The sequence below is a fragment of the Lissotriton vulgaris genome, chromosome 6 (genome assembly GCF_964263255.1).
Source record: "Lissotriton vulgaris chromosome 6, aLisVul1.2, whole genome shotgun sequence".
NCBI lineage: Eukaryota > Metazoa > Chordata > Amphibia > Caudata > Salamandridae > Lissotriton > Lissotriton vulgaris.
This window is the reverse complement of record NC_141694.1, coordinates 547,981,860-547,994,662: the sequence shown is the minus strand read 5'-3', so window position 1 is coordinate 547,994,662 and position 12,803 is coordinate 547,981,860.

The following is a 12,803-nucleotide window of genomic DNA, read 5'->3' as shown; positions in this document are numbered from 1 at the left end:
CAGAGGCAAAGACATTCCTTCATTTGCACAGAGCAGCTCCCAGGCAAATGAGGGTGCACCCTCTGAAGGTAGAGCTAGTGCTTTAAGTGCGCCAGCGCTATCGGTATTATAGAAGGGGACGCACAAGCATCTGCGCCCCCTTCTATAATACCAAAATGCCCCGGGGACACACAAAGCGCCCCCGGAGCACCTTTTGTAATACGGCCCTAGGTGTCTATTTTTCTGGGCTAAAACAACGTAAGATTTAACATTCTTATCATGTAGTTGAAGTCACACATAATGCCTGGCATATTTGAAAAATATTTGATGTCATAATCTATTATGCTTAAAAAATCAATGAAATCCTCAATGCCATGTCTGCACTTTGTTTTCATACAGGCTAGAGGGGCACATGCATCAATGAAAATTCCATTCGCAAAGGGTGCGAATCGCAAAATTCAGCCGTTTACGAATGCAATTTCATTATTTGGGATGCATCACAATTTTTGTATTGTTCGCAATTTAAGAAATCTCAAAATTGTGATTTCTTAAATTGCGATTGCATTTAAGGAATCTCAAATTGAGATTCCTTAAACGCAATGCATCAAACTTAAAAAATTTGCGAATTTGCAAATAAGGGGAGCAAATTACCATGAAGTTGACCTTCATGGTAATTTGCGAAAACTTTGAAAAATGCACTAAAGTGCATTTTTCAAAGTTCCATTTTACACACACCCATGCCCTTGGGGCATGTGTGTGTGCAAGATGTACTTATAGGCAGATTTCAGGGGTGCAACAGGGTGTCCTTTGGACACCCCTGCACTCTTGAAATTGCATTCTCAATTTGCGATTCTCTAATGGAGAATCGCAAATTAGGAATGTCTTAACTTTCATTCCTATGGGCCTCTAGGCCCAGAGGCCCATAGGAATGGATGGAGAGGTATTCCTTAATTCCGATTCTCAATTAGAGAATCCAATTAAGGAATTTTATGAAATCGCTATTTTTTTAGCAATTTCTTGATGCATTGCAGTTTGCAATTCCTTAATTGCAATTCCTTATTTTTCGCAATTAAGGAATCGCAAAAAGCAATATTGATGCATGTGCCCCAGAGTTTCCAAATATATATAGACCTCACTTTCCCTAATCCAAGGCGATATGATATAGCTTTGCATTTCTGTGTGGCACAGTTACAGGAAAAAATACAAGTCAACCCTTATTTCTGTGACCTAAAACCAACTCCAGGCTGGCAGGTCACCAGAGATTAAACACAGTTCTGCTTAAAGACGGTTTTAATAGAAATTCGCTATTTGCATATTAGGAATGTATGGTCTCCATGACATGGCAGCCCCGCTGTGCGTACCACACAGACAAGCGCAGTGTTATTAGAAACGCCTTAGCCTTACTCCAAGGGAATAATAAAATCCCGCACAGACCACTGAAGCTTTGACATAGTGTTTTGGCGCATGCATACACACTGGACATTGTCGACTGCAAATCCAAGATGTGATACTAATGTCACAAATTTATTGTGGTCACATCAAAATATTTCGATTGCATATGTGGATTCATTCACCTACATAAAGAATACACTGATGTTAAATGTACAAGTTAGTGTTAAAATTCTGCTACAACACGAACCTGAAACCGTTAGAATGCAAAAAATTTATTTCATTTCTTTGGGAACAGAGGTATCATGAAAGTATCACTATTATTAAAAGGATGAAAAGTAGCTGTTGCTGTTAGCTAGGGCTAATGTTGGAGGTAATTCACTGGGTCTAGAAGGACCTCAAGGAAGGCACCAAGAAGACATTTTAACAGCTGGGTTAGAGAGGTTTAAAATCAATCAATCAATCAGTGACACTTATAAAGCGCGCTACATACCCGTAGGGTCTCAAGGCGCTGGGGGGGGGGGGGGGTGCCGCTACTGCTCGAACAGCCAGGTCTTCAGCTTCTTCCTGAAGGAGAGGTGGTCTTGGGTCAGGCGCAGGTCGGGAGGGAGGGAGTTCCAGGTCTTGGCGGCCAGGTAGGAGAAGGACCTTCCTCCTGTAGTCGCTCTTCGGATGCGGGGGACGGCGGCGAGGGCGTGGTTGGCTGATCGGAGGTGGCGTTTGGGAGGGTAGAAGTTGACTCGGCTGTTGAGGTAGCTCGGGCCTTGGTCGTGTAGGGCTTTGTGTGCGTGGGTGAGGAGGCGGAAGGTGATTCTTTTGTTGACGGGGAGCCAGTGAAGGTCTCTCAGATGTCCGGAGATGTGGCTGGTTCGTGGGATGTCGAGGATGAGTCTGGCTGAGGCGTTCTGGATCCGCTGGAGTCTCTTCTGGAGCTTGGCGGTGGTACCGGCGTAGAGGGCGTTGCCGTAGTCCAGTCGGCTGGTGACGAGGGCCTGGGTGACGGTCTTCCTGGTCTCGGTGGGGATCCACCAGAAGATCTTCCGTAGCATGCGTAGGATGTTGAAGCACGCCGAGGAGACGTTGTTGACTTGCCTGGTCATGGAGAGGGAGGGGTCCAGGATGAAGCCCAGGTTGCGTGCATGGTCTGTCGGTTTGGGTGCGGTGCCCAGGGCGGGAGGCCACCAGGAGTCGTCCCAGGCGGAGGGAGAGGAGCCCAGGATGAGGACCTCCGTCTTGTCCGAGTTCAGTTTCAGGCGGCTGGTCGTCATCCACTCGGCTACCTCTTTCATCCCTCCGTGCAGGTTGGCTCTGGCGGCGGCGGGGTCGTTGGTCAGGGAGAGGATCAGCTGGGTGTCGTCGGCGTAGGAGATTATGCTGAGGTTGTGTTTGCGTACGATGGCCGCGAGGGGGCTCATGTAGACGTTGAAGAGGGTGGGGCTCAGAGATGATCCTTGGGGGACGCCGCAGATGACTTCGGAGGCCTCTGACTTGTACGGTGGTAGGCGGACTCTCTGTGTTCTTCCGTCGAGGAAGGAGATGATCCATTCCAGCGCCTTGTCCTGGATTCCGATGTTGCTGAGGCGCCGTACTAGGGTGCGGTGGCAGACCGTGTCGAATGCCGCGGAGAGGTCTAGGAGGATGAGGGCCGCTGTTTCTCCATTGTCCATCAGGGCTCGGATGTCATCGGTGGCGGCGATGAGGGCGGTCTCGGTGCTGTGGTTGGCTCGGAAGCCGGACTGTGAGGGGTCGAGGGATCCGTTCGTCTCGAGGAAAGCGGCCATCTGCTTGTTGATGGTCTTCTCGATGACTTTGGCTGGAAACGGGAGGAGCGAGATGGGGCGGTAATTCTTGAGGTCGGTGGGGTCCGCTGTTGGTTTCTTGAGTAGAGCGCTGAGTTCGGCGTGTTTCCAGCTCTCAGGGAAGATGGTGGTGTCGAAGGATGTGTTGATGATGTCTCGCAGGTGGGGTGCGATGACAGCGTCGGCCTTGTTGAAGACGTGGTGAGGGCAGGGGTCAGTCGGTGATCCGGAGTGGATGGAGTTCATCGTGCGGATGGTGTCTTCGGTGCTGATCGGGGTCCAGGCGTGGAGGGTGGTGGTGGGGGGTGGTTGCTCGGTCATGGTGTGCGTTGGTTGGTTGTTGAAGCTGTTGTGTATGTCCGCGATCTTGTTGTGGAAGTATGAAGCGAGGGAGTTGCAGAGGTCTTGCGATGGGGTGATGTCGTTGTTTCCTGCGCTGGGGTTGGAAAGCTCTTTCACGATGTTGAAGAGTTCCTTGCAGTTGTGTGCGTTGTTGTCCAACCGGTCCTTGAATGCTGTTTTCTTGGCGGCACGGATCAGCTGGTGGTGTTTCCGGGTGGCAAGTTTGAAGGAGGTCCTGTTGTCCGGTGTCGGTTCCCTTCTCCAGACTTTCTCGAGGGCTCGGCAGTTCTTCTTGGAGCTCTTGAGTTCGTCGGTGAACCATGGGGCTTTCTTGTTGCCGGGTCTGCTAGGCGGGGTCCTCAGTGGGGCGAGTTCGTCCGCGCAGTTGCTGATCCACTTCGTGAGGTTGTCGGCGGCCTGGCTGGGGTTCGCTGAGCTGGCAGGAGGGTGCTGGCTCAGGGAGGTGGCGAGCTGGTCTGCTGTGATCTTGTTCCAGCTTCTGCGGGCGGCCTGTTGCTGGTGTTGGTGGGCCGTCGTTCTCTTGAAGGTGAAGTGGACGCAGCTGTGGTCCGTCCATTGAAGCTCTGTGGCGTGGCTGAAGTCGATGTCTGTGCTGGAAGAGAAGACTGCGTCGAGTGTGTGTCCAGCGAGGTGGGTGGGGGTGGACACCAGTTGCTTGAGTCCCAGGTTGGCGAGGTTGTCGAGCAGGGTGCTGGTGTTGCGGTCGTTGTTGTTCTCCAGATGGAAGTTGAGGTCTCCCAGGAGAATGTAGTCAGCGGAGGGGAGGGCATGCGGGCTGACGAAGTCGGCGATGTCCACGCTGAATTGCGTGCGTGGTCCAGGGGGTCGGTAGATCAGGGTGCCTCTGAGGGTGGTGTTCGGGTTGGTGTGGATCTGGAAATGCAGGTGTTCGGCGCTGGTCAGGGTGTTGTCGGTGCTGGTCGTGAGACGGATGGTGCTCCTGTGGATGATGGCGATGCCTCCTCCCATCTGGTTGGCGTTTCGGTCCCTCCGGACGATCTTGTAGCCCTCTGGGATGGCGATGGCGATGTCGGGAGCTGAAGAGGCGTTCATCCAGGTCTCCGTGAGGAAGGCAACGTCAGGGGCTGTGGCGTCTAGGAGGTTCCAGAGTTCAATGGCGTGCCTGTGGACGGAGCGGGTGTTGAGCAGGATGCACTTGAGGTGGGTGCTGCTGGTGTTCGGCTTGGTGGGTGCTGGTGCGAGGCTGGTCCGGATGCAGGTGAACTTGCAGGCGTGGCAGCTGAAAGGTCCGTGGGTACGTCGTGGAGTGGCTTGATGGCATTCTGGGAGTCGGCCGGTGTTGAGAGCGGTGAGGGTGGCGGCGGAGTACGTCAGGCGGGTCGGTCGGGGTCCTCGAGGGCCAGGGGTCCTGGCACTGGGCGCGGTCCAGGCGCGGACGGGCGTAGACGGGCTTACCTTTGGCGCGCCTTCGGCGCACAATCGGCGCGCCCGCTGCGCGTGACCGCTGCGCGTTCGCACGGTCGCCATTTAAGGCGAAGTGCGCGGGTGGGCGGAGCAGCTGGGAGGCGGGAGCGGGGAGGGTACAGAATAGAAAAAGGGGCGGGGAAAAGCGGCGGTGGCGGGAAGGGAGGGCGGAGGGCGGCGAGGTAGGCGGACAACAAGGAAGGAAAACCAAAACACGGGGAAAATGAAAATTAAACAAAACAGGGACAAATTCTCGACAAAACAAGGGCAAAATGAAAATTAAACAAAACAGGCACAAATTCTCGACAAGACAAGGGCAAAAACAACCGCAGCGGAGGCAGCCGGCAACCGGCAAACGAGGCAAGCTGGTGGCCGTGCGGCGCGGGGGTGTCCCACAAGTGGATGTCTGGCTGGCTGTCGCAAGACGGCTGGCCTAAGGGACATGCTCACTTTAAACATAAGTGCACAGCTCCCTGCTGCCACTCAGCAGCAATTGCCTCGTCCCGTCCTGACATGCTGCTGTTGGGGACGGGTTGGAGTTAAATAAAATGGTAATAAATAAACGTTATTACCAATTTATTCTCATTTTCTTGGACATTTTTCAGTTGGGCGTCGCTTCTCTAGTATAATGGATGAGCCGCTCCTGCATGCCAAAACATGAAAACTATTTAAATTACAATTAAAAGCGCAGCAATGGATTTCCCTGAGAATAGGCTAATTTCTTAAACCCTGAAAATGCTTTACATTTATAGCAATGCTGAGATAACCACGAGAGGTAAAGATCATACTGCCATGCCTGCACACAAACACGCACTGCTACACTTGCTTCTTCCACATCAGCCAGAAATAAGCACCATGCTTTCTCTACAGAACAATGACTACTTAATATGCACACATCTGACAGTAGAACTGTATAGCTTGTTTTAATACATTTCTCCGTGGGATACGGGTAGGAATTATACAAATAGTAACTACTTAAGGGTGGAAAGGAGGTAAAAAAAAGTGATATACTGAAACAATGTGTGTTACATGACGCTCCTTAAAACATATACCCCCACATGCATCATCCCGGGTGTTTGCGAATTCTAAATTGCGAAAAATAGCGATTCGCAATTTAGAATTCTCAAAACTGGATGCATGAATATTTTCGGTAAATTTATGCGATTTGGTAAAAATCACAATTTTTACCGAATCGCATAAATTACAGAAATACAATTTGCGAATTCGCTATTCCCATTGGTTCCTATGGGCCAAAAGGCCCATAGGAAGCAATGGTAAGGCATTAGCAAATTGCGATTTTCACTTTGAAAATCGCAATTTGTTAATGCATTTCATGGGTGCAGGGGGGGGTCCAAAGGACCCCCCATGCACCCCTGAAATGTATTATTCGCATCATGTTTCACACACACATGTCCTAAGGACATGTGTGTCCGTAACATGAATGTTGTAAAAAATGCATTTTCAGCGTTTTAAACACTTTTTGCAAATTTACCGAGTGGTTCAACCACTCGGTAAATTTGACCCCCTATTTGCGATTTCGTAATTTTAAAAGTAATCATGCATTGCTTTTAAGAAATCGCAAATTTGCGATTTCTTAAAAGCAATCGCAATTTTAGAAATCGCAAAAATGTTGCGATTTCAAAAATTGCTTCATGCATCCCAAAAAGCACTTTTGGAATCGCAAACGGCCGATTTTAAGGAATCGCACCGCTTGCGACTCCAAAAATGCTTGATGCATGTGGGGGATAGGTTCATGCTTACTGAGCCCGTGCATTTCCCTTGCACAGCGTAAGGTGATGCAGAGCAAAGCAAAGGCTATGCTTATATTACATTAGCTTTTTTTCAAGCAGCAGAGAATCCTTCACGCGTCAGTTTTTTGGTACTTGCAAGGTGCAACTTCTGCAAAGTATCGGCCGACGCGACACATGACATAATGAATGCAAGATAGATGTTCGCACGCAAATCCCATCATAAACGTAATATAATGAGATTTCCTGACACATCACTGAGTGACGCAGCCTTACGCAGTGTAACTCAATGATATAAATTTCAGAATGCTATATATGGTCAATGCAGGTACCTGTAACAATGCAAGCCCATCATGATTAGAAGATACCCCACCTAATACACTCTGGCAAGCTCATCTAAGAACTGGAGGTAGTCATTTGTAACTGGGAGTGTGAAACATCTGAAACTGATGACGGTACTGCACATGTTCGGCTGTGGCTCTTTTCAGAAGACATCTGCAATGTTGGCTGGAATATCACAGGGTACATTTTCATATTTTCTACCATCTGTGCTGGATTAGCTGGTGTTTCCTAAAATCATTCAGTAACAATTCACCATCAAACAAGTATTTTATGAGAGTGCAGGTTTCTCTCCTGTCCTTGGAAAAATTGATTGCACACATGTGCATTCAATCAATCAATCAATCAATCATAACACTTGTAGAGTTCACTACACATGTGAGGGTCTCAAGGCGCTGGGGTTGTGGGTGTTCGGCTAGTGATCGAAGAGCCAGGTCTTGAGGAGTCTCCTGAAGGCCAGTAAGTCCTTGGTCTGATGTAGGTTAGTGGGGAGGGTGTTACAGGTCTTGGCGGCGAGGTGGGAGAAGGATCTGCTGCCGATGGTCGCTCTTCGGATGCGGGGGACTGTGGTGAGGGCGAGGCTGGCAGAGCGGAGCTGGCGGGTGGGGGTGTAGAAGTTGAGTCAAGTGTTGAGGTATGCTGGGCCGGTCCTGTGGAGAACTTTGTGTGAATGAATGAGGAGCTTGAAGGTTATCCTCTTGTTGACCGGGAGGCAGTGCAGGTCTCTCAGGTGTGGTGTGATGTGGCTGCTGCGGGTGATGTCGAGGATCAGACGCGCTGACGCATTCTGGATGCGTTGCAATCGCCTCAGGAGCTTGGCCGACGTTTTCCGTAGAGGGTGTTTCCGTAGTCCAGCATGCTGGTGACGAGGGCCTGGGTGACTTCTCTTCTTGTCTCAGTGGGGATCCATTGAAGATCCTGCAGAGCATTCAGAGGGTGTTGAAGCAGGATGAGGAGACGGCGTTGACCTGTTTTGTCATGGAGAGGGTGGAGTCGAGGATGACCCCTAGGTTGTGTGCGTGGTCTGTGGATGTCAGGGCTGTTCCTAGGGTTGCAGGCCACTAGGAGTCATCCCAGGCTGAGGGGGTGGAGCTGAGGATGAGGACCTCCATCTTGTCTGAGTTCAGCTTCAGTCTGCTTTTCCTCATCCATTCGGCGACGGCCTTCATTCCTTTGAGAAGGTTGGTCTTGTGAGGGTCTTTGGTGAGGGATATGATCAGCTGGGTGTTGTCGGCATAGGAGATGATGTTTTGGTCGTGCTGTCGGGCGACGTGGGCGAGGGGTTCCATGTAGATGTTGAACAGCATCGGGCTGAGGAAAGAGCCTTGGGGTATGCCGCAGATGATTTCGGTGGGGAGGCGAACGCTCTCAGTTCTACCGGAGAGGAAGGATATTGTCCAGTCCAGGGCCTTCTCTGGAACCCGGCGTCGTGTAGGTGTGTGCGTAGTGTGTGGTGGCAGACCATGTCGAAGGCGGCTAAAAGGTCAAGGAGAATGAGGGCTGCTGTTTCTCTGTTGTCAAGTAGGGTCCTGATGTCGTCCGTGGCAGCGATGAGGGCAGTCTCGGGTCTGTGGTTGCTGCGGAACCCGGACTGGGACAGGTCCAGGATGTGGTTATCCTCGAGGAAGCGGGTCAGTCGTTTGTTGACGATTTTCTTGGTGACCTTTGCTGGGAATGGGAGCAGGGAGACGGGTCAGAAGTTTTTGATGTCCTTGGGGTTCGCCTTGGGTTTCTTGAGTAAGGCATTGATCTCGGCATGCTTCCAGCTTTCTGGGACGGTTGCTGTCTCAAAGGAAGTGTTGATTGTTTTCCAAAGAAGGGGTGCTATGGCTGTGGTGGCTTTGTTGAAGATGTGGTGGGGGCATGGATCTAGTGGCGATCCAAAGTGGATGGTGTTCATGGTCAGTGCCAACTGCCACTAATGCCCACATTTTCCGGACTCGGAAGCTTAACTATGCAATCAATGTGCAGGCAATTGTTGACCATCAAGAATTAGTAACTAGTGAGGAAGCCAAATACCCAGGAAGTGCCCACAGTTTTGACATTTTCAGACATTGTACCATAAATAGCCGCCTCCACAGTGCAGCATACAAAATGGATTTTGCATTAGTCTTAAAGTTCACATATGTATTTTTAGATGGATTGGAAAATGCAATGGGAAATGACCAAATTTTTTTTTTATTATTGAGATTTTAAATCAGCAAACAGCAAACAGACAAGGTTCAGAACAACGACCTGTCAGATCTTCTTATGAACCAAAAATCACTGCAGATAACTGCAATTGAATATTTAAACTGCGATTTAAAAAATACTCAACTCCGCTAATTACTGTTCAGCTAATATAACCGAATCAAAATCGTTTTTATGTTTAGCCCATATTTTTTTCCGTCTAATAGTTGAAAAACTTAAGGTTTCTCCCCTGACTACCGATTTAAAAGTATCCCATACGATTTGATTCAGAGCTCAAGCCTTTATTAAATTTAAAGAATTCCTGAATTGTCTTAGCCATAAATTTAAGATACTCATCATCCAATAATAAATTCCTTTGGAAAGACCAAGCCCGATTTCCCTCTTTTAGTTGCTGACCCACAGTTAATTCGATTGTTAGGGGGTTGTGATCCGAAACAAGTTTAGGATGAATCTCAATGTTAACTGTCCCTATCAGTGATGATGAAAAAAATAATAATCTAAACGTACAAATTTGGTGTGTGGGGACGAAAAAAATGTAAAACTTGGATCATGCGCGTGTTATACATTCCACACATCATAAAGCCCATGCTCTAAAATCAAACCCCGTAATGCTGTGAATACCTGTTTCTTTCTGCCTGTATATACCATATGTTCTCTTAAATCCATACTCGCATCTATGTGAATATTAAAGTCACCACAGATCACCACTGGTTGGGGCCATTGGGCCAATTCTACATTCAGATAATTCATAAGTTCCGAGTCGTCCAAATTAAGACCATATATGTTACAAAGCGTAAATCTAAACTGGCCGATCTTTAATTCGATAATTACCCAGCGGCCCCATTTATCTTCAGCTAGTTTGGTACATACACCCAACCCACGCCTCATTAAGATAGCCACCCCTCTCTTAATACCTGTTTGTTTAGAAGAGACCACCAACTCTAACCCTAAGTTTCTTAAACACCCCCTTTTGGCCCAAGGAATATGTGTTTCTTGCAAACATATATGTAATAACTGAACAATTCTCGCTAATACGTTCCTTTTCTTAACATCATTAAGCCCACATACATTCAGAGTACATACCTTTAATTTCCTATCCATTTCCATAGAATCTTACACACCGGAGAATCAGTTCTGTAGAAAAATCAGAGCCTCTTAGCATTTTAAATACCCAATCAATATTTAAGACATTCTGTAGACAAAGAACCACTTTTATAAACAATTTGTCTGCCCAACTCCCACCACCATGACCCCACCCCAAACACCCTTACCCATCACCCTTCCCACCCCATCCATCCACCCCATTCTACCCTCCCTTCCCACCAAATGAGGCCCAGGGACTATCAGTCCCTGCAAGTAATGGAGCGCCGCCCCCCCCCCTCCCAGGGGTAGAGAAGAGAATATTGTACATTTTACATTTTAGATCTGAAAAAAAACATAAGAAGAGAAAAGAAGAGAAGAGAAAAAGTAAAGAAGCCAAGAGGAGATGGTAAGCCCCCAGCTAAAAGAAGATGATTGCAAAAAACATAATTCTAATACTAGCACATTTACTCGACCCGTCAGAGTCTACAAAGATGCCAAGAAGTCCTTAGCCTCTATCTCAGAAAAAAAAATCTTGTCTGACCTTTTGCTATAACTTTAAGCTTAGCCGGATACTGAAGACATACCGTAGCCCCTTTGCTTTGAAAACCAGGTATAAGCTGACGAAGATGCCAACGTTTAGATACCGTTGCCTGACAAAAATCTGGCCTTACAAAAAAATTACAATCTTTGGCAACTCCTCTTTTGTTGGGTCTGGCTAATTCGTATATAGCTTCTCTTGCTAAAAAGGTATTAAAGCACACTAAGATGGCTCTTGGACGGTCTTCCTCTCCTTGCCGCGGTTTCCGAGCTGTAAACGGAAACCTATGAGCTCTTGAATTTCAATTGACCAGTCCCGGGAAGTCAGTTCTGGATAAGCTTCAGAAATTTCCAAGTATTAGATCCCTCTTTCTTCTCAGGGATGCCTAAAATACGCAAGTTGTTTCTGCGTGCTTGGTTCTCCAACTCGAATACTTTATGGCTAAGGTCATCTCGATGTGCCTTGATAGAGTCCATCTCTAGTTTTTGAGCAGCCAGATCATCCTCTAAGGCGGATATTTGAGACTTTGCTTCCGTAACTCTAACGGTCGTATCGGAGCAAATTTTAATCACGCGCCTGACAGCATTCTTCACTTTACTACAGGTTGCTTGTGTACGCATGTTTTCTGCTTTACTCTCTGCTCTGTGACTCATCATGGTGTTATAACTTGTAGACAGAGTGATCTCTTGGGACGTGCTTTGCTCATTTGCGGGTTTATCAGGACCAGTCTTTGATGTTTCAGACAATTGGGGTTCTGGTTCCATTTCTACCTCCCCAATCATTTTTTCTATAGAAGTACCTTCTGAAAGTCCTTTCTTGGTTTTAATGCGACGGGACCCTCTTTTTCTCATTTTTTATATAGTAGACACAGCAGAATTTGGCGAGGCTGGATTTAATCTTAATTCATCCTCCGTACTACTGCCTTCATGATAATCCATCCAGTCTTTGCCAAGGTTAGTGCTCTCATCTGATGAGGGATCCAACAGAGAGTAAAAGTTGACCCCAATCTCTTGAGAGCCCATCAGTCCATGTGAAGAGGCACCCTCCGTTAGCGCCAATGAATCTATCTCAGAAACAAGATTGACCAAGCTGCCGGTCATACCTTCTATAAGTGAACTACCTAAAACTTCATCTCCCACAATGCCCTTCTCCGCACTTATATGGTTTAGAGCCACGTTTTCATGCTCTGTCAATTGTCCCAAATTAATAGCAGGAGTATTAAGCACAGCTTTTGGTGTTGTTACCTTGCGAGAAGGGGAGGTTTCACTACTTTCCGAAGTAAGTGCTTGCAGAGTGTCCACGTTATACGCAAGGGTCTCACTCCCAGTCTCAAGTTGTGGAAACCGTTCTTGGACATCTGTCTCTCAAACAATGCTGGTAAAGTGTGTGTCCCTTGCTTTGTCACACTTGTTGACGCACTTATTTTTTCCAAACGATCACCTCCCTTTCTCTGAATAGCAGCGGAAGCATTTTGATCAACACTCTCAGCTCGTTCTCCTCTCTCATCAGTTACTCCTGTAACATTCCCGCTGTCCTCAGCTGTAGTAGGATGCTCTTTCGCTTTCCCGCTGCGCATGGTGATTACTCCCCAGTGCACGCAATAAAGCAAGAAATATTAAATATTGTGTGGCATTAGCTCAATGTACTATTAACTCATGCAATGCAGGGAACCAAGCAAAGTTGATGTACTGTGTTGTGTAAAAGGTGGAGAGAAAAACAGATCTATATGTCTGATAAAATGGACCTTATATTTCAGTACTTATGCTGGGGCACTGTAAGCAGCCTAGTACCAAGGCACTCACACTTGCACTGTCTTTCTAGGGTGTCTATGCTACTTGAGGTATATTTTTTGTGCAGGAAGTGACCCCTCCAACCTGAATGTATAATCTTAGTGGCGTATTCATCCTTCTATATATGCTTCACAATGCAGTACATTTTATCAGTGGAAAT